Source organism: Geotrypetes seraphini, chromosome 2 (genome assembly GCF_902459505.1).
Source record: "Geotrypetes seraphini chromosome 2, aGeoSer1.1, whole genome shotgun sequence".
NCBI classification, from domain to species: domain Eukaryota; kingdom Metazoa; phylum Chordata; class Amphibia; order Gymnophiona; family Dermophiidae; genus Geotrypetes; species Geotrypetes seraphini.
In genome coordinates, this window is record NC_047085.1 from 182,441,319 (window position 1) to 182,463,130 (window position 21,812).

The 21,812-nt window shown below is 42.1% G+C and overlaps 1 protein-coding gene across 2 annotated transcripts in view; it reads left to right on the forward strand.

Moving 5' to 3' along the window:
• Nucleotides 1-3,012: 3,012 nt before the first annotated feature.
• ADNP2 (ADNP homeobox 2) overlaps nt 3,013-21,812 on the forward strand; it is a 90,180-nt gene continuing 71,380 nt past the window's right edge. Inside the window, exon 1 of one of the 2 annotated variants that reach the window (XM_033934468.1) lies at nt 3,013-3,035. The gene's annotated coding sequence lies outside the window, so the exon portion shown is untranslated. Of the gene's footprint in view, nt 3,036-3,171; nt 3,381-21,812 lie in introns of those variants that run through there. The other variant, XM_033934467.1, reaches the window with a different exon arrangement.

The window sequence follows — 21,812 nt, forward strand, 5'->3', positions numbered from 1 at the left end:
GACCTCTGGGTGCAGAGGCAGCAGCTCTACCATTAGGCCACTCTGGTCTAGGTCACTACTGAGCAACCCTCTGATAATTTATTCCTCCTTTCTCTAGAGTTATGATTGCTAAAACACCCTTTCTCTCCACCACAGACCTCCCAGTGCACTCCTTTTTAGACCCTAGCAAACCCAATTGCTTATGTGAAGTTTCTGCACAGCCTCTATGTTCTCCCTTCTTCTCCTCAGCAGAAACTGGTGCTTAAATTGATACCCTTCACATCTGCTCCCCTATGATCCTTCCTTATCCATAGCAGGTTCTATTAAAGCTAGTGGAAGAAGGAAAAGTAATCCTAGCCCACCTGACACTATAATAAGAATTGAGGTCTGCTGGTGAGAGGGAAGAAGGACATCAGAATCTTCAGGGGGGTCTTCATTTGTATACTGGAAACTTTCGGGAGGTTTTCTGTTATATATTTCACATTGAGACTGGATTATCATTTAATGTATATTTACCTATTTTCTATTACATCTATTAAGTATTTGTGAAGAAGTTTGCTTTATTTTTTATTGTGGTAACTGACCATGCCATTAAAGTTAATAGAATAATTTTAAAAATTAAAAGTTATGCACAGATTTCTGTGTGGTGCCTAGCAACGCCTATGTGGAGTGCCTTCCGACACTTAACAACGCCTACCTGAAAAGTAGGCATGGTTAGGGGTAGAGAATAGGCATGGTTGACTTAGATGTCACTAGGTGTCTGAGTTAGGCACTGGTAAATTAGGCCCGGTAAAACCCGGCCTAATATTCCAGCGCCTATCTCTAGGACTTGAACAAACTAGGGGAATGGGCGACGAGATGGCAGATGAAGTTCAACGTTGAGAAATGTAAAGTATTACATGTGGGAAACAGAAACCCGAGGTACAACTATACGATGGGAGGGATGTTATTAAATGAGAGTATCCAAGAAAGGGACTTGGGGGTAATGGCGGACATGACAATGAAGCCAACGGCACAGTGCGCAGCGGCCACTAAGAAGGCAAACAGAATGCTAGGCATAATCAAGAAGGGTATTACAACCAGAATGAAAGAAGTTATCCTGCCATTGTATCGGGCGATGGTGCGTCTGCATATGGAGTACTGCGTCCAATATTGGTCGCCATACCTTAAGAAGGACATGGCGTTACTCATGATCAGAGGAGAGCGATGCATCTGATAAAGGGGATGGAAAACCTTTCATACGCTGAGAGATTGGAGAAACTGGGTCTATTTTCCCTGGAGAAGAGGAGACTTAGAGGGGATATGATAGAGACTTATAAGATCATGAAGGGCATAGAGAGAGAGTAGAGAGGGACAGATTCTTCAAACTTTCGAATAATAAAAGAACAAGAGGGCATTCAGAAAAGTTGAAAGGGGACAGATTCAAAACGAATGCTAGGAAGTTCTTCTTTACCCAACGTGTGGTGGACACCTGGAATGCGCTTCCAGAGAGCGTAATAGGGCAGAGTACGGTACTGGGGTTCAAGAAAGAATTGGACAATTTCTTATGGAAAAGGGGATAGAGGGGTATAGATAGAGGATTACTGCACAGGTCCTGGACCTGTTGGGCCGCCGCGTGAGTGGACTGCTGGGCATGATGGACCTCAGGTCTGACCCAGCAGAGGCATTGCTTATGTTCTTTTGACAACTAGCAACATTTAAGCACACCTAAGTGCAACTAGGCAGGATTCTATAAACAGCGCCTAGTGGTTGATTGACAATCATACTGAGCGCTAGGCATCATTTATAGAATCAGGCCCTCAGTGACTTGCCGAAGTTCACAAGAACCAGCACTGAGTTTTGCACCCAGGATTCCCTGGTCTTGCTCCACTTAGTTGTTCAAGGAACACAGAAATATCAAATGAAGCTTTTTTGAGTTTGGAAAGTGAAATAGTTTCCAATCACCTACATACAAAAACACTGAATTTCATGACACAATCTTATCATATCAGAGAGTCTGATGGCATTGTAAGTTTTCACGGTGTAGGATGTAACCAGATCTATATGAACTGAATAATTTTACCTAACTAGCCTGATCCGTCCTCTGTCCTTATGTACCATGTTTTCTGTTTCTTTCAAGATCAGAAGTTAGATTTCACATAATTAAAATTTTCGGGAAATCATTTGTCTTTTTATAAGGATTTTTAGCTCTAATGAGGTAACCAACCTATAATTAGAAATGTCTAAACTAAATCAATAAAGAAAAGAAGGTAACTTCCCTAAAACTACTAAGGAATGAAGTAGTTTTCTTTGGAACTTGAACTTGAAGTACAATATTAATAGATACAATAGAATGACTAGAGCAACTGAAAAAAAAAAAGCAATGGAACCACTCAGAGACATGGCAGCATTCCAGTCCTCTCTGTGACTACCTGTAGTTACATTCCCTTCTGGAAGCAATTGATGTTGACTAAGATGAATGAAAGATTCTTACTTGACATCTTCTGAATCATCCACTCCTTTGAGAACCCGTTTAAAAACCCTCATTTAATGATTTATTGGAGTAAGACATATAGTAGCTTATTTTTCTTTTACTTGTAAATGGTTACCAATGCATCCATTTATGAGCTTTCAAATTTGTTAGTTTTGCCCATATTTTCCATAGATACTTATCCAGTATTCAACAAATAGGATATATTCAAAAACAATGGCTAAAAAGTCATAAGAAACTCAGTTAAAAGCCATTGAGCAAAAGTTTTCACTCTCTAATTGTAATACAGTATTAGAAGTGAAAAATTCCGATTGGTTGCTGGATATAGGTGGGACTTGGTAGCTCCTCCTCCATTCAATGCAAATGAGGTATGTGCTTGAGGATGATCACATGGTTCTAGCTAACTCGTGATGCCATTATCTCCCCTCCTCCTCACAATGACGTCACCAGAAGAGTGGCACAAAATCTCGCGATGGTTTCCATCCATACTCTCCCAATCAAAGGTGCAAACTTATTTTTGTGTATTAGAGGAAGAAGCAAAAAGTAACTCAAAGCAACTATAGCCCCACCCCCGATTCCTCAACAGGTAACTTTTGTCCTAGAGCCTCCTTGAGGGGTAAATCGACCAAGGGAGCCCAAACCTCACCTGGCCTCCCTATTGGTCAGTTTGTTATGCATGCAAATGAGGAGGGGGGTTACGTCACTTCCTGGTATAAATCGAGCGCCATTTTCTTGCTATGTTCACTCTCCCAGCCCGTACGGAGTGGATTTTGGTGCGGGGTAGATGCGCGGGCCCGTTAGTTTGAAGTGAGGTGCCGCTTCCCGGCGGGAAAGCAGAGCGCGGCCGGAAGCAGTGAGGAGGAGGAGAGCGGTGGGTGCGTGAAGAAGCCTGCGGCAGCTGGAGGACGACCCGTGCAAGCCCCGCGCACCGGTAGGTGCAGTCCTGATCTCAGCCAGGAAGGAGCCGCGCGGCCGCCCCTGGCAAGAGAGGAGGAGGAGGAGGAGAGATGGGGATGCTCCTACACGGGGGAAGGGCGTGTGGAAAGCAGTTGCAAACCTGCAAGACACCAGAGTCGGGCGGAGGATTCCCGCCCCCGGGAGAGGGAGGAAGGAAACTGGCCCGGCATAGCGCCGGCTAATGCTCAATCCGCTATGGTGCCCTGCAGTAGCTGCCCCTCTGCTAGTTTGTCCTCCTGGTAACTTTACTTCTAGTGTGTGCAGTGCACGCTGCTGGCATGTGCCGCTGTTCCGTGCCGAGTATTATTACTGAGTAACAATGGGTGAGCAGAGGCCGGGACCCCCTTGTTCTACCGGAGGGAGGGGCGGGGCAGAGAGCAACGTGGGCCACACGCCAAGGTGAAGGCGAGTGGCAGACAGACGCCCTCCAACCTTTCCCCAGGACCTTCTTTTTAGGGAAAAGATGCTTGTAGGTTGATGGCGGCGAACGGGGAGGCATTATTTTTCTCCCCGATTCATTAGACTGCTATTCGGATCAATCCCGGGGCAGGACCCCCTTTTCTCTCCTGCAGGTAGCAGCCCTCGCGGGGGTAGGGGTGGATCTGGATGGCTTTGCTCCAGGGCTCCTTTTGGAAGAAGCTTTTTTTTTTTTTTTTTCTACCGCTGCCCATCCGTTTCCCGCTTTCCTCTCCACACGCGCGGCGTTTGTGTAACTTCAGCTCCTTTGGGCTACTTTAGTGGATGGTTCGTAGGTGGAGGATGCTTTGGTTTCATGGCCTCGGGGGAGGGTTTTGCCCCTTCCTGTGCGGGAAGGACGGTATTTATCAAGGAATAACCTGATGGCTTTACTCTGTGATGGGAATAACAAAAAAAAAAGGGGAAATATGTAAATGACATTTTTGCTCAGTGTGGGTGTGGTTTTAACTAATCTCCTCCTACCCTGTAGAGCAGTTGCTCTCTGAGCTGAAGAAAGACTTCCTTGTTTGGAATTTGGTAGTAAAAGTTTGAGATAGCAGAACTTGAGTGATTCTAACACTCTCCAGGTCAAAACAAAATTGGCGTTCTTAAGAGTATTATATGGAAAGTATATTGTAAACATAAAAATCGTTTTAATTCTGATCTGTTATCAAGGAGTTTTATGTAAACCACAGAACAAAGGCAGCGCAACAATCGCACCGGTTTGCTGTCTTGTATCTCAGAATAGGAAGTGGTGTGGTTGTCAGCTTACTCTACTCTATTTGGCTGTCTAAAACCAGAGGTCATCTAATAAGGGAAGGAATCTCTGTTACAGTAAGATTGTGTTCATTCAGAAAGCAATTGGTTTATAATTGGAATAGTATAAAAATAGATATCCAGCTAATCAGAAATTCGTTGTGGATAAAAATGTATCTAGGTACATCAGCATACATGAAAGCTCTGCATATGAGTTTCAAGTTATTTGATTTTAGCTGTTCATCCAGTGGATGTGGTTTAATTGAATTTCAGTACTGTAAAGCTTTTTATATCTCATGTGAGAGGCCCCTAAGCAGCTTGGAAGTGGGTATCAAGGTGGCTGATTGGATCAAAAACTGGTTGAGAGAGATTAACATGGCTAGATTACTATTCTTTCCTCGGAGTGAATTTAGGATATATATATATATATATATATTTTTTTTTTTTTGGGGGGGGGGTTTAGAAAAAAATTCTTTTGGAAAGAACTTTAATTTGCTGCAGTGATTGAACACTCTGAGAGCACAGACAAAATTAAATGGGCAAGTGCATTATAGTTCACTGAGATTAACTAATGTTAAAATTTAAACAATTGAAAAAGTGTAAATATTAGGAAACACAGTGACCAGGACAAGGCTTCAGAGTTTGAATTTGCTGGCCCAAGCCCTGCCATAAAACTAAGCTTCCTAAGCTGTTTTCACCTGTTGGAACTAAGCAGCCCTGGTTAGGACTACAAGTTGTAATCCTCACAGCCAGCCTGCAGCTGTGTGCTTCAACCTTTGCAGGTAGGAGACTCCTAGATTACTCCTTGCAAAATTCTGCGCACAAAATTAGCAAATTCTGCAAGTTTATTTGTCAAAATTTAAACAGTATTTTTGCTAATTATCCATATTCCATTTAAAACATTTAAAAATAATGATTTTATTCTACCTTTGGCCCCCTTTTCTCAAGCCGCATTAAGGATTTTTTTTATCGCTGGCTGCTGTGGTAAAAGCTCTGATGCTCATGGAATGCCTATGAGCATCAGAGCTTTTACAGGGCCAGTGATAACCCTAATGTGGCTTGATAAAAGGGGGCCTTTGTTTTCTGGATGTTTTATTTTTCCATCTTGGCTTGTTTCTTTTTTTCTGCTTTCCTGTCTGCTAATTCTCCTTCAGGCCTACAGCCTGGCCACCCTGAGTAGCCTGCTTTTACTATCAGAAGCTAAGCAGGGTTGGGCCAGGCTAGTACCTTGATGGGAGACCACCTTGGAAATACCAGGAGGTGTAGGCTGAGGGGCCCTATGTTGGGCAGCAGCGATGTAGTGGAGCCACCATTCCTGGGGTGGATTCCTCGCTGCGCATATTGCCTTGAGTAAGTGGCCAATCTAATTCTCCTTCAAGTGGCTGCTATACATTTGTCTTTTACTCTCTCCTGCCTATTTCCTTACTACACCTACCTCAGATATATTGATCATTCCTTTTTAGCTCTTCTGCCTCTCACCCTTCTCTTTTTCACTTTTCAGCTACCTATTAAATTTCCATCTTCTCTAGTTTCAAGTTTATTAATTATTTGATTAATCGCCTATCACAATTACTAAGCGATGTACAAATAATAACATACATTTTTAAAATATACAAAAAATATAAGGTAAACAAAAACAACAATATAAACATCATTAAAAACTGACAAATTAAAACAAGGTAATTAAAACTATTACAAGGAGACAATGGGGTAGAAGGGAAAGAAATACAATTTATGATAGGAAAGAGAGAACAATTAAGGTAAAATGCAAAAGGAATGGGAAAAACATAAAAGTATTGGAAATAAAATACTTAAAAAGGTAAAATAGAGAGCAGGCAGAAAGAGCAATTAGCGTTTCAATTAAATATTGAAAGCATCTTTAAAAAGAAAGCTCTTAAGTTGGCTCTTGAATTTATCCAGATTCTTCTCCTCTCTTAAATAAAGTGGAAGTGAATTCCAAATCTGTGGTGCCGTAACAGTAAAAATGTATTGTCTTCGAGTATTTATGGTTTTAAGAGTGGGAATGACTAATAAAAGCTGTTCATTGGATCTTAAAATTTTAGGAGAAGTATATGGAATTAAAACTTTGTAAATAAAAGCTGGGGTTTTGTATAGTAGCGATTTAAAAGTGAGTAAGGATAATTTATATAAGATTCGGTGTGCAACTGGGAGCCAATGTGCCTTTTGGAGTAATGGAGAGACATGATCGAACTTCTTGGCTCCCATAATTAATTTGATGGAAGCATTTTGGATAATTTGCAATCTTCTAATTTCTTTTTGAGCCATTCCCTTGAATAAAGTATTACAATAGTCAATTTTAGAGATAATCATTGAATGAATTAGTATATTTAAAGATTTAGGACAAAGGAATTTTGAGATAGATTGTACTTGACGTAATCTATAAAAAGTGGCCTTAACCACGTGACTGACGTGGTCATGATAGGTTAGATTTTCATCTAGGATGACACCTAAAATTCGAATCTTGTTTATTTGTTTGAGCGCAGTCCCTTGGATATTAATGGGAACCGCAATTTTCTGATTATCTTTCCAGGGGAAAAGTAAAGTGTTAGTTTTATTAATGTTTAAAGACAATCTATTATTGTCAAGCCATAGATGAATCTGATTAAGTTTCTCTACCATTCCCCATCTGATTCCTTCTTCAGCCTTCCATTCCCTTTCATCTTCAATGTACCTCATTAACATAGTTCTGCCCTCTGTTATATCTATCCTCTTATTATTGCCACCTCTTCTCCCCCTCGAGTTCTACCATTCTCAGCATCTTCTTTCCTCCACCCTTATAGCCCAGCATCTGCTGTCTTCTTTCTCTGCCCTATGTCAAATCTTTCTACCCCCTCCATGCACCATTTCTCCTTTCTTTCCCTCCATTATGTGGAATTTCATTCTCTCCCCTCACCATGTTGTCTCCCCCTGTGCCAGCATCTTTCTTTCCTCTCCTCCCTGTACTCTAAAGTTTGCTTCTTCAAAGAAACATGACGGCAGATAAAGGCCAAATGGCTCATCTAGTCTGCCCATCCACAGTAACCATTATCTTTCTCTCTCAGAGATCACACATGCCTATCTCAGGGCCTCTTCAGGTCACGGTATCGGCAGCGACTCACATGCTGCCTGCCGCTAACTCGGAAGCTTTTCCTCTGCTGCGGAGAGACTTCTGGTTTAGAGGCAGGCAGCATGTGGGAATTTCTGCCAGTACAGTAACCCAAAGATGCTGACATGGTTAAGATTCAATGTAAGAAAAGAAAATTGTGTGACTACAGAAATTCTGCATTTTGCAGTCACGCAGATTTCTGCCAGGAGTACTAGGTGTACCAGCATAGCTATAAGATGGTCAATAGTTGTCATGTCTGCGTCAACGTTGGGTACCCATAGCGGCTGCAGATCTAGCCAGGAAAGTGTAAGCAATCACTGATGCCTGCCGCATGCTCATACACTACTGGAACTAAATGTTAAGATTTAGAGCAGCGGTGCCCACACTTTTTGGGCTTGCGAGCTACTTTTAAAATGACCAAATTTTAAAAAACACAAAGCACACTGTATGCAGAGAAAATGTTAATTATTTATATTCCGCGGGTTTTCAAAAGGTCAAGGCAGCTGACTTTATGCATTGTCACCTCAGGAACAACTATACAAAAAATAGACAAATATACCCCCTCCCTTTTTACTAAACCGCAATAGCGCTTTTTAGCGTAGGGAGCTGCGCTGAATGCCCTGCGCTGCTCTCGAGCTCATAGGCTCCCTGCGCTAAACGCTATTGCGGTTTAGTAAAAGGGGGCCATAGTGTAAAATATAGACAGCAGATGATAATTCTCAAAATGGACACATTTTGATCACTAAATTGAAAATAAAATCATTTTTCCTACCTTTGTTGTCTGGTGATTTCATGAGTCTCTGGTTGCACTTTCTTCTGACTGTGCATCCAGTATTTCTTCCCTTCTTTCAACCTCCTGTATGCTTCCTCTCCTCCAGACCTCATTCTCTCCCCCAACTTTTTCTTCATCTCTCCCTGCTCTCCTCCCCATTCTTTCTGTCTCTCCGTCTTTCTTTCTTATGTCAACTTGCCTGTCTTTCTTTATGTCTCCCAGCCCTCCCTTAAGCCACCACCACAATCAGCGAACAGGCCACCTCCACCACCATCAGGGAATGGGCCGCCGCCATAAAGAAGACACTGAAGCGCCGGGCCGACTAACCTTCCCCACCTGATGTCAATTCTAATGTCGGAGAGGAAGTTCCGGGCCAGCCAGGCAGCGATTGGCTGGCCTGGAACTTCCTCTCCTATGTCAGAATTGACGTCGAGTGAGGAATGTTGTTCGGCCCAGCGCTTCAGCGTCCTCTTTACAGGGTCGGGAAGTAGGTAGAACAGAAGGCAATGCGAGTCTATCATGGAGCCCGGGATGGGCTCCACGATCGACTCACGTTATCTTTGTGATCTACTGGTCGATCGCGATCAACCTTTTTGGCACCCCTGATTTACAGTGTATATAATCGGAGGAATATGGGGAGGTTTAAATGAACTGTAAACGCAGCTGAATATAGTTGCAAATAACCTATTGAAACAAACACTTTCAGCCAAAATTGCATCTGAAACTTATCACTTGGTTTCAGAAACCCAAAACTAAATATTAGTTGTGTGAGTGAACTGCAAGTTCAGGCTATCAACTGGGAGAGCCATTTTAACAAGGATGTTTCAAGTCTGGCACGTTTAGGCTCTCAATCAATGCAGATACAGTAAAATATCCTATGAATCTGGAACTTTGTGAGAATGTGTTTAAAAAAAATCATAACAGCTTTTTATGCTTACCCAGACTGTGCACAGGTAACAAGAGAAAGTAGCTTTGAGATGATTCACATTTTGTATTTAGTTATAAAACTGATTTAAGGACAAGCATGATATGTAGATTCTTATTAAAATACCAGAAATACCAGCCTGATGCCCAGTCGAGAATAAAAAAAAAGCACATCATCACTGAATGTGAGGACTATAGTTAGGTGTCATCGACTTGTGTTAGAGTCCTAGTGACTTTGATGAATTACAGATCTAAAAAGAAATTGGTTTTGTGTTAGTCCGGTAAGGTCCTCCAGCGTCACCCCATGGGTGTTGCAAGGACTATATACTCCTGAAAAATTGCAAATGAGCAATACATTAATCAAATTATTTTCTAATATATAAACTTTATTTCATTGTAACTTTCTTAAGCTGCTCTGTAATCACAGAAAGGTAGTATATATCAAGTCCCATTCCCTTTCCATTTACTGTCAGCTGGCCATCACATGTTCCTTTCTCATAGAATCTAGCTTCTGCTTGTCACAAGTTTGCTTAAAATGTTGGATCATCATCATATCCATCAGTCTGGAAATCCTTTAGAATAATGATAGTAACTTTATTTTTCTATACCGCCTACACCCAAAAAGTTCTGACTCAAATAGTATCCAAACCAGAATATATGTAATAAGACCATATTTTACCTCCAAGCGGTATAACCTCTGTACACATGGAACTCGACTAATGAAAATACAGTGGTACCTTGGTTTACGAGCATAATCCGTTCCGGGAGCATGCTCGTAATCCAAAGTGTTTGTATATCAAAGCAACTTTCTCCATAGCAAGTATTGGAAACTCAGACAATTCGTTCCACATCCCCAAAACAGGCCTATGTTGCAAATAAAAGCTCACCCTCCCCTGCAAACTTTCAGTATCTACTGCAGTACTTCCCACCCCAATACCTCGGATTTCTGCATCTAATCTAATTTCTGCATCAGCCGCTGGCCCCCGAACAGCTTTCTCTCCTCCGTCTGTGCATTATTGCTCAAGAAAGCCTTCCTCTACCTCCAGCCTGCCTCTTTCTTTCCTATCTCTAAGCACAAACCAGCCCCTCATTGCCAACCCACCTCCTTGGCTCTGGTGCCAAGCTGTCCCACAACTCTGGAAAGAATGTCAGCCGCACACTTATCCCCGCAGCTGTCTGCACTCGTGGATTCTCCCCTCCACATTTAAGCACTCTCAGGCTGCCATCACCGCGCTGCCAACATTCAAACCTGGTGCGCAAAATTATAGGGTGACGACAGGAGAAGTGCTTCAATCTGGCAGCGGGAGAAGTTGTATTGGGTGGGGGAAGCTCTTATGCTTCTCTCCAACGTCCAGCTAACACGTTGTGATATAGGCCAATGGGAGAGAGGCCAGAAGAGGTGGTTGTAATTGGTCGCAGTAGGAGGTAGGAGGGGAGCTCGGAATCGCAGCCAGCATGCAGCAGCTGAAGGACTCAGAGCAGCCCCACGGCCCTGCTGCCAACTGAGGCCGATAGCATGGAAGTGCCCTATATACCCACGGCCACCCCCAGCTCCACCCTACGGCCCTTAAACATTCGTGACCCGACCCTGCATGAGTACTTCCTGTTCCGGGTGCATACTGCTCTCTGCCGCCAGCCTCCTGCTCCTCTTATCCGGTGCCGGTGTCCGCTGGAGGTAAGGGTTTGGAGGTGGGCTGCGAGAGAAGAGAAGCCGGTTCTTGGGGTGGACTCGCTCGCTAATCGAGTTAATGTTCGTTTTGCGAATTAAAGTTTGCTCGAATGTTTTGCGCGTCTTGCAAAACACTTGCAAACCGCGTTACTCGCAAACAGAGGTTTGACTCCGCACTGAAAGTCACAGTACACTTACAATAACTGACTTTGTGCCACATTTTGAGTGACAGCTGATGTCTTCTCTACAGAGAAGCTAATTCATAAGGAGCTTATCCCAATTTTACAAATTCCTGCTAAATGTTTTTGATACAAAAAAAATTTGGGGCAGTCATATAAACTACTAAGCAAAATAACTATGTTACTTTTGATTGAATTGCACAAGAAATGCAATAGTTTCCCCTCCCTGACTATCTTTCAATTTCTGGTGATCTAGTGGTATATTCAGAGCAGGAGTGATTCCCTGTTGCTTGTGCCCATGTTGGCTCAAAATGACTACTGTGACCTCTTGCGGTAGTTTCGCAATAGATATCATGGCAGCTGTTTTGAGAGAAGAGCCAGTATGAGCACGAGTGACTAGGGATCACTCCTGCTGTGACTATACCCCTAGATTGTTTATTTAAAATTATTTATAACCCGCCTATTTACAAATCTAAGCGGAGAACAAAAATCACATACAAAATAACACATACAATTACAAAACAGCAAAAGTGAAACAACATAAAAAAGAACTACCATTGCTCAATCAAGTCAGAGCTCACACCAAAGAAGTGCTCAAACAGTTTTCATTCCTTTTCTAAATATACCAGAGCGTGGAAGATCAGCGCAAAGACAGAGGATTGGCAGGGATTATAAGATAGGACAAAGTACAAGTTTGTTTTTGGTGGAAGTCATGGTCATTTCAACAGAACACATGGCAGAAAGTATTTTGGGCCAGTTTTGTTCAGCCTCTACTTGGTGAGGTGTTTTTTTAAAAAAAAAAAAAATGCTATTTGTATATGTGCATCCATTCTACTTCTCAATAAAGCACGGTTTTACAAATACAAACAATCTTCACTGGTTGGACCAAGTTGTAAACTTATACTTCAACAAAAATGTTGCATAACCAGAGCAAAAAAAATAAATTAGCTTCAGAAAGATTTTTCACTAACAGACCTCAGCGGTGATAACCAGGACTGCTAACTTCAGCTTTCACTAGGGATTTATACTCCACAATCTTCATCAGTCTCGAATGTAAATATATTTCATTCAAAAAAATCTTACCAAGATTATTCAAAATCTGCACCAAAACCCCTATGAGGTGAGACTTAAGAACTGAGAGAGGAGGAATAAGAGAGGAATTCAGATAACATCAAAGTTGCTCTCTTTGGCAGTAACTTGATACATCGGACATGTAGGCTGCCCTTGTTGGGCTGAGTTGTCATTAGATATTAGAACAATCATAAGTGTTTGCACATTGAAGTTAACCTGTTATTTATTTAAAAGCACTTATATACCACTAACATTTTGCTTCAATGACATACAAAATAGTCACAGAGGACCATGCAACCATGAATATAAGCATTCAGTAAATAAAAATCAATGGTACTTCCTTATCCATAGTCTAAGTGGATAGTGCAGTGGTCTCCTGCCTGCCACCTATGACCTGTAGTTTATTTTTTTTACTTAAGAGGTTAAAACCAATTATTTGAGAATTGAAATTTTTGTGTAATACCAGTACTTGGATAAAAAGTAAGTACGTTATATAACTCTGGATGAATTGAACACTTGCAGTCCCTTGTGTCTCCCCTCCCCAAATATTGAATAGGTGAGTTTACTTGTCCATATGAGCAGTAGCTGTAAACAATCAGATGTTAAAATCTGTACACTGGCCAGCTCTACCTTTTTCGCCTATAGGCTGCCTTAGTTGTTTTTATACCTAAATTTACAAAAAGCAGACTAGAGCGGTTAGGGCTCTTCAGCTGGAAAAGAGACAGCTGAGGGGAGATATGATTGAAGTCTCCAAATTCCTGAGAGGTGTAGAATAAGGACAAATGGATTGGTTTGTTTTTTTACTGCATCAAGACTAGGGGACATTGGATGACGTTCCGGAGTAATACTTTTAAAACCAATAGGAGGAAATATTTTTTCACTCGGAGAATAATTAAGCTCTGGAATGCGTTGCCAGAGGACGTGGTAAAGAACAGTTAATGTAGCTGGTTTTAAAAAAGGTTTGGACACTTTTCTGAAGGAAAAGTCCATAGTTTGCTGTTGACAGACATGGGGGAAGCCACTGCTTGCCCTGGATCAGTGGGATGGAACGTTGCTACTCTTTGGATTTTTTTGCCAGGTACTTATGACTTGTATTGGCCTCTGTGAAGACGGATACTGGGCTAGATGGACCATTGGTCTGATCCAGTAAGGCTATTCTTATGTTCTTATAATTATATTGAATTGGCTCTGAGCAACAGTAGTACTTTGTTTTACATTTTGTTTTATTGTTAAACAAAATAGTAACAACTCAGAATTACATTCCACAACAGGTTCAACAATCCACCATTTGTTTTCTCCCTACTGCCCCCCAAAAAAAAAACTACATTCTAGGAGAAGCATAGAAGTAACCAGGAAATGCACATATGCATAAGTCTATTGTGAGCCAAAGATGTTAATGTAGACCAAAACGGCTCCCAGGTGGCTTGAAACAACTGTCCCTTAAAGGAGGAAAATTCTGTGATCTTGCAGCATTCCATTGTCACAAGCTGAAGCAAGTAAGAGCACAATAGCTGCTCTGTGGGAGGGTCAAATGAAAGCCACTGACCATCGCACTACTACCATTATTTATAAAGTGTCACCAGATGCACTCAGTTCTGTACAACAAATGTGCAAGATACAGTCCCTGCTTCAAAGAGCTTACACTCTAAGATATACATAGGACAAAGACTTATACATGTTACTTAGGTAAGGAAATATAAGGGACTTTGAGGTAGGGGAGTAAAGAGGGAATGGAAACAGATATGAGTAATTTACAATTTGGGAGGGTAGGGCATCTTACAGACTAAGTTCCTCTTAGGGTGTATTCTCAGTAATATCCCAAACATGGAAACTGAGGGAGTAATGGACACTTGTCAAATATTTGAAATAAAATGGAAAATCCACTTCCAAATCACTACAGTTATAACACAAGGCTATAACATATATCCCAGGGTTGTTCCGGATTACCACATTTCAGGCAAGCAGCTGTAGCCACATATAATCTCTGAATGATTTTGTATTGTGGTTCTGACAGACACCTTGAATCTAAGAGGCTTTGGAGATAGCCTGGGAAAGCATATCTGCTGGGAGACAGATATATCTCTAGACCAGTGGGCTTTACTAACTTTTAAGTCGGGCCTACTTTGGATTCAGTGAGCTGAAGGAGAGCCACCAAATATCTTCCCATCAAGGTCATGACACTGCTGACCAGTGTGTATCAATAACATATATCCCATCAACCCACTTTCAAACTATTGGGCTTATCCTTAGGAGATGGACATCTCCAAATGCATTCTCTTCACCTACTGAGAAATGCCTTGTCCTTTAAGCATGTGGCTCTTCTTCCCATTTGTTTCCCCATTTCTGTCATGAACTTGTTAGAGAAGCATAAAGCATCACCAGAATGATGATGAGGGCTACCATTGGTGCCTGGGCCTTACATTGAAGAACAGTGCTCTAGACAATTTGTCTAGCTGAGTGGCAAAGTCCATTATGGATGTATGTTCCTAGAGAGGGTCGAGGATATTTCAGCACTGAATCCTGTGAAATGAATGGCTGTGATGAATTGTCCTGAGGTGATGGGACTAACCCCCCTCCCCCTCTTTCAAATGGTATAGAGCAGCGTCTCTCAAACTTTAATTCTGGCACACTAAACGGAGCAAATGTTTTTTGTGGCACACTAAATGCAGCAAATGTTTTTCATGGCTAGAAAAAATTTCTGGGGAGAACACTGTTGCCGTTAGTTTTCAAGGTCCAATCAGGTCAAAGACTGATGCTTATCTGAGCAGTTGTATAATAAAAAGAATGGATAAGATAACATGAGAAGTGAAATTGTCATGAATCAGAGGGATACATACCCTGTAGGTCCGAAAAGCAGGCTTGTGGATTAGATATAAACCATGAAGGCAGTGGTGTACCTAGCATATGTGACACCCGAAACCCATCATTTTTTGACACCCCCCCATCTGTATGAAAAACATGATTTTTAGTAACAATCCACACATCACACAAGAGTGTACGTAGGGAAAGGCAGCATCTTACATACTGCAGTGAGCAGTACATCAATACACCCATTGTAAAACTAAACAAGCCAGACTAGTACAAATCAATCCTACACAGTCAACCTAACTGAAAATCATGTCTTTCAAACACACAGAACACAGAAAACACCTTCGCCTAGTATGGAATATGTAATCACAAACTAACCCCTCTCCCTTTTACAAAACTGTAATGTGGTTTTTAGCCATGGTGGTAACAGCTCAGACTCTCAGAATTCTGAGCAATTACCACCATGGCTGGTGCTAAAAAAATGCAAGGGGGGATAAAATAGAAAAACGTAGACAAAGGTTAAATTGAACCACCAAGAAGCTGGACTCTGTATACAATGCAACATCACAGAAACAACAATGCATCTCCCCTAAAGCAAAAAAATAAATAAATATAATTTTTTTCTACATTGTCTTCTCTGGTTTCTGCTTTCCTCATAGTCTTTTCACTCTCTTCTTTTCATCCACTGTCTACCCTCTCTCTGCCCCTTCTATATGGCATCTTCTCTCCTTGTATTCCATTTCCATCTCTCCCTTCACCCCTATTATTCTGGCATCCATCTTCTTCCCTTCCCTCCTCCAATGGTCTGGCATCTCTCTCCTCTTCTTCCCTTCCCTCTCCCACACCCCCATGGTCTGGCATTTCACTCTCTCCTATCCCTTCCCCCCCACTTCCATCAGCATCTGCCCCCTTTCTTTCCCTCCAACCCAATTCCATCCAGTAGCCTTCCCCCTTATGTGTCTCTCTCCTTTCCCTGCACACCAATTCCATCAGCATCTGCCCCCTTTCTCTCCCTCCACCACCCTTCCATACCACCCTGACCCCCTATTTCTCCCTCCACCACCCTTCTATGCTCCTCTCTCCCTCCAAACCAGCAAGGTCCCATGATGACTGCTTCTGTTGCCTCTACCTCTGGAAGATGTAAGTGACGTTGGAGGGGGTGGGCCGGCAGACGCAAGGAGTTGCGGCAAGATTCCGCAATGACTGCAGCTGCCGGTCCACTCCTTCTGATGTCACTTACATCTTCCGGAGGCAGAGGCGGCAAATGCAGTCATCGCGGGACCTTCCTGCAGTTCAGTGTGGCTGCCGACTGTGCTTCGGAATAAGTACGGCAGCCACGCTGAGGTGCAGGTGCCATTTAGAGCATCTCGGAAGGTTCTGGATCCAGCCGGCTGTGTACCCCCCTAGGGCTGGCACCCGGGGCAGTCTGCCACTGTGAGGGGACAAAAAATAATAAAAAGAATGGATAACTTGACCAATTTAGACTTGTCATACAATTATAACCACAAAAATGTCATAAAATGTAATTCTAAACTCAAGACTCTAGACGAAAAGCAGACTATAGAAAGGAAACCATAAAAGACTAAACCCATAGTACTAAGATCCAAATGCTAAAATTAGACATGTACGTTATGAAAAGACGTGTGGATCACCACTAATTATAACGAGTGAGTCTTTAAAATTATGAGATGGTAACGGATAGCCAGACCTTGTGGACGGAAGTGACAAATACTGGAGCCAAAACCAGAGCACCGTGATGAAACTTGAATGGAAATATGGATACCTATTTATACTTGAGTAAAATTGCGATGCGGACATGTCGGAAAAGAATAATGTGTAAACTAAAAACCAAGAACAATATATTGTAATACCAAACTCAGAATTAATGAAATAACATGCTAAAAGAACTTAAACCCCCCCCCTAAAATAGGGCATATACATACTTAAAATGATGGCTGGTTACAAACAGTATGGCTTAGACTATATAGACAGGGCAAAAGTAAACGTATGGGAAATGAACAGCTGATAATACAGTGTATGTTGAAAACATAAGTCGATAGTAGCTCAAAGACAAGCCGACCGGGTAGATGAAAAGTGAAACCTGGGAAAGATCTAAATTATTGTTCAAATGAGCTTCTATTAAAACCAAAGAATAAAACCACAGCACTCGGGAAAGTAAAAAGGGAGAGTAAAATGGACTTACCGAAAAGGTCTCTGCACTGATGAGAAACTCGTACACAGAATAAATGTGAACGTGCAACAGTGGGGCTATGATATTTGATCCGTTGAAAGAGGTGCCAAAAGTGTCGGCAGTGGATTGGATGCACACTGATAGGGGAGGCTTCAAACAAATATACTCTTAAGATATTCTCCTCATTAATTCTTCTTCATACCATATTTATCACCATCATATCAGCTGATTTCCCAAAGGCCTCAGAACCACCGCTCCTCCTTCCATGTAGCAGATTTTTCTGGGGAGCTTACTGTGCCAGTTGTCATTGGTCAAAGGTTTTACAACATTATACTTATGTGGCTTTCTGTTCTCAATTCACACTACTTAATTTAATCTTTAAATGTTGAATTTTGAATTAAACTTTCACTTATCTGTGTCTTTGATTTAGCTTTTAGCGGTAGGACCCGACATGTTTCGCCTCAGCTTCGTCGGGGATCCACTCTAAAATCAAACAGTAGATATATATTAAAATCTTTACTCTCATACTATTAACTTAATTTAAACTTTGAGAACATAACTCGATCTTTACCATTACTGCTGCCATCCAAACCGCTCATTCATATGTCTGTTCTATTACAAGATGGCGGCGGTGTGCTTAGGGCTCATTTATATATAATTGTTAACTCAACCCACCAAAGACCAAGTTAATTGTGGGAGCGCTACTTTCCAATGGATCTATCCGCCCTTTACCCAAACCGTGCAGAGAAGATCCAACCCACATTTATTGATGTCATTCAAACACAAATCCTGGATTATGAATAAGGTACAGCAAGCCCCGTTGGTGCAGCATATGGGGCGGTACAATCATACAGTTGCTGAATTGAAATGGAGGGTGATTGATACAATACAAGAAGGGAGGGTGGGAGGTAATGTAGAAAAAATTTTAAATATAAAAGAGCAACGTTGGATCCATCGGCTTAGATCTGTAGAGCCGGCTGGATTAAACGTAGAAATCGAATGGGCTTCCTTATTTTGATTCCTCCAATAGTAGCCGGGCTATCTCAGCTGTTAAGTGACGTCAATAAATGTGGGTTGGATCTTCTCTGCACGGTTTGGACAAAGGGCGGATGGATCCATTGAAAAGTAGCGCTCCCACAATTAACTTGGTCTTTGGCGGGTTGAGTTAACAATTATATATAAATGAGCCCTAAGCACGCCGCCGCCATCTTGTAACAGAACAGACATATGAATGAGCGGTTTGGATGGCAGCGGTAATGGTAAAGATCGAGTTATGCTCTCAAAGTTTAAATTAAGTTAATAGTATGAGAGTAAAGATTTTAATACATATCTACTGTTTGATTTTAGAGTGGATCCCCGACGAAGCTGAGGCGAAACATGTCGGGTCCTACCGCTAAAAGCTAAATCAAAGACACAGATAAGTGAAAGTTTAATTCAAAATTCAACATTTAAAGATTAAATTAAAGATTAAATTAAGTAGTGTGAATTGAGAACGGAAAGCCACATAAGTACAATGCTGTAAAACCTTTGACCAATGACGACTGGCGCAGTAAGCTCCCCACAAAAATATGGAATATGGAAGAAGGAGCGGTGGTTCTGAGGTCTTTGGGAAATCAGCTAATATGATGGTGATAAATATGGTATGAAGGAGAATTAATGAGAGGAGAATATCTTAGAGTATATTTGTTTGAAGCAGTGTTGGAATACTCTAAGTGAAGATTTTAAGCCATTTTGTACGGTTGAACAATGATAGGGGAGGGGCATCGGGCTGTTAAAGGCTGCTTTAATAAATAAATGAAAATACTGGTGAAAAACTAAAAAAACCAAAACCATGATAAAATGCCAAACCTGACTGCAAGTGGTACTGAAAGTAGCATAAGGCACCCATAGTACAGTTAGTGCCAGAGCTGCTTAGAATAAAGAACCGTGCTGTACATGAGGAGAAAAAAGAAAGAATAAGGTGATAAGATGTAAAGTGCTGGCCCCTCACTGCACCACTTGATAAAACTAAGGAGCGATGTTCTAGAGCAGGGGTGCCCATACTCTTTGGGCTTGCGAGCTACTTTTAAAATGACCAAGTCAAAATGATCTGCCAACAATAAAATAAAAAAAAAATCCCACAAAGCACACAGTACGCATAGAAATTGTTAATTATCATTCCTATTCCAGGGTTTTTTTCAAAGAGGTCAAAGCAGATGACTCTATGCACTGTCACCTCAGTAACAACCATACAAAAATAGACAAATATATGCCCTCCCTTTTTACTAAACTACGATAGCAGTTTTTAGTGCAGTGAGCTGCGCTGAATGCCCAGCGCTGCTCTCAACGCTCATAGGCTCCCTGTGCTAAAAACCTCTTGCGGTTTAGTAAAAGGGGACCATAGTGTAAAATATAGACTGCAGATATAAATTCAGACACATTTTGATCACTAAATTTAAAATAAAATCATTTTTCCTACCTTTGTTGTCTGGTGATTTCATGAGTCTCTGGTTGCACTTTCTTCTTCTGACTGTGCATCCAATCTATCTTCCCTTCTTTCAGCCTGTTTGCTTCCTCTCCTCCAGACCTCATTCCCTCACCCAACATTTTCTTCCTCTCTCCCTGCCTCCCTTTCTTTTCTCTCTTCATGCCCCCTTTCTTTTTTTCTGTTTCTCTTCTTTCCTTCTGTCTCCCTGCCTACCCTCTTTCTTTCTCCCTGCCCTCCCCAAGCTGCTGCCATCGGATAACAGGACCCAAAGTCGCCGCTGGCCCAAGCTCTTCCTGGTTCGGGCCGACCAGCATTCCTCTCCCCGATGTCAATTCTGCCATCGGGGAGAGGAAGGCTGATCAGCCCAAGATCGCGATCGACCTATTGGGAAAATACTGCCGGGTCTTGCCTTCGCGGAAACAGAAAGTAAGCAGGACTCGGCAGTAAAAAGAGCAAATTGTAAGCTTCACTGACCTGTCTCCCACTGTAGCCTGTAGCGAACGCATGCTTCGGGGCTCTAACATGTGTGTGCCGGCTTCCCTTCTCTTCCCCCCTTCCCCCCGGACATAACTAGCAGTTTGGGAGGGAAGAGAAGGGAAGCTGGCATGCACATGTTAGAGCCCTGGAGCATAAGTTTGCTATGGGCTAAGGCATGAAATCTCCAAGCCTTTTTATTTTATTTATTTTTTTTTTTTTTGGTGTTGAGTAGCACCGGCAGCAGCAGCAGAATTCACAGCGGATGATAGCTCGGCAGTCATCTAAATTACCTGGGCGGACCGCCCAGCTAAAAGGCCCTAGGGAGAACATTGGTGCTGTAATTGCAGGTATGCAAAATATCCCTCAGAGAGGCGGAACTTCTTTAGTGCACAAAAGGATTTAACAGTTCCATCCTCATTCAAAACAGGAAACATATAAACTATTCCCAGTTTGTTCCAGTGTACAAATGCACCCCCCCCTACATCCAGATCTAAAATTGCCAGTCCCCATTCTGGTAAGTATGGTGTGCAAGTATAGGAAATGCCATGAAAATACCAAACCCAGCTCCTCAACCTGTGCAGGGGTTGGAAGAGTATATGGAACAGGACCCAGAAGCTGGACTGAGTGCAGGTATGCACTAAAATGTTCATTTTGAAATGGCAATAATTTCACATCGGTGCATGTAAATCCTATGTTCCTCTAAACCAATTATTGATATGGCACATATCACACCCTACTAGTGGATATCTCAGGTTAACCAGGGCAATGCCCCCCTTGTCTGGCAGCAACAACGCCTCTCCAAAGATAACCCTGTAGGAGCCCAGCTAATGCCTACTGCTCTTGAACCAGTAAGTATAACAGGAGCATCTGAAAAGGGTATAGGCAACTCGGTACCCTCATCATGTTGTATAAGTATATGCAGCCCATCAACGGGAGAGAGTAAGATTTCCACATCTTCAACTTAGAGCTTGTTGAGTGTAACAAAGGGATAGTACATTCAATGTATACAGGCAGTTCAGATTCATTTGTATCAAAACTCCCAAATATCAAAGCCATCCATCTGCCCACTGGAGAGGAAACGGACCACCTAGTTGGTTCACACGGAGGGCATTGTAGGCAAAGCTTTGGACTTCTGTAAATTTAAAGCTAACCCTGCTAAAAAGCTATATTCTTCAATCAATTCTATAGCTGTTGGCAGGGCACTCTATAGCCGAGTTTATGTTTGAATCATTTTTATTAAACAGAATTCATGCTGATAATTATTCGGACCATAGCCCACCAATAATCGAAATGTCCCACTAGGCCCCTCCACTTTCACTAACAAATACCTGCCCAGAGGGTCACGTCGTAGGACCCGCATTACCCCTAAAAAGCCCTTACGAAATAATATTGCCACCCCAGCTTTTTTCCCCGGGGAGGAGGCAAAGAATATCTCTCCAACCCAGCCTCTCCGAAGTTTCAAGTGTTCACTATCAGTCAGCCTGGTCTCCTGTAAGCAAGCTATATCTGCAGAGTGATGTTTCAGTTGAT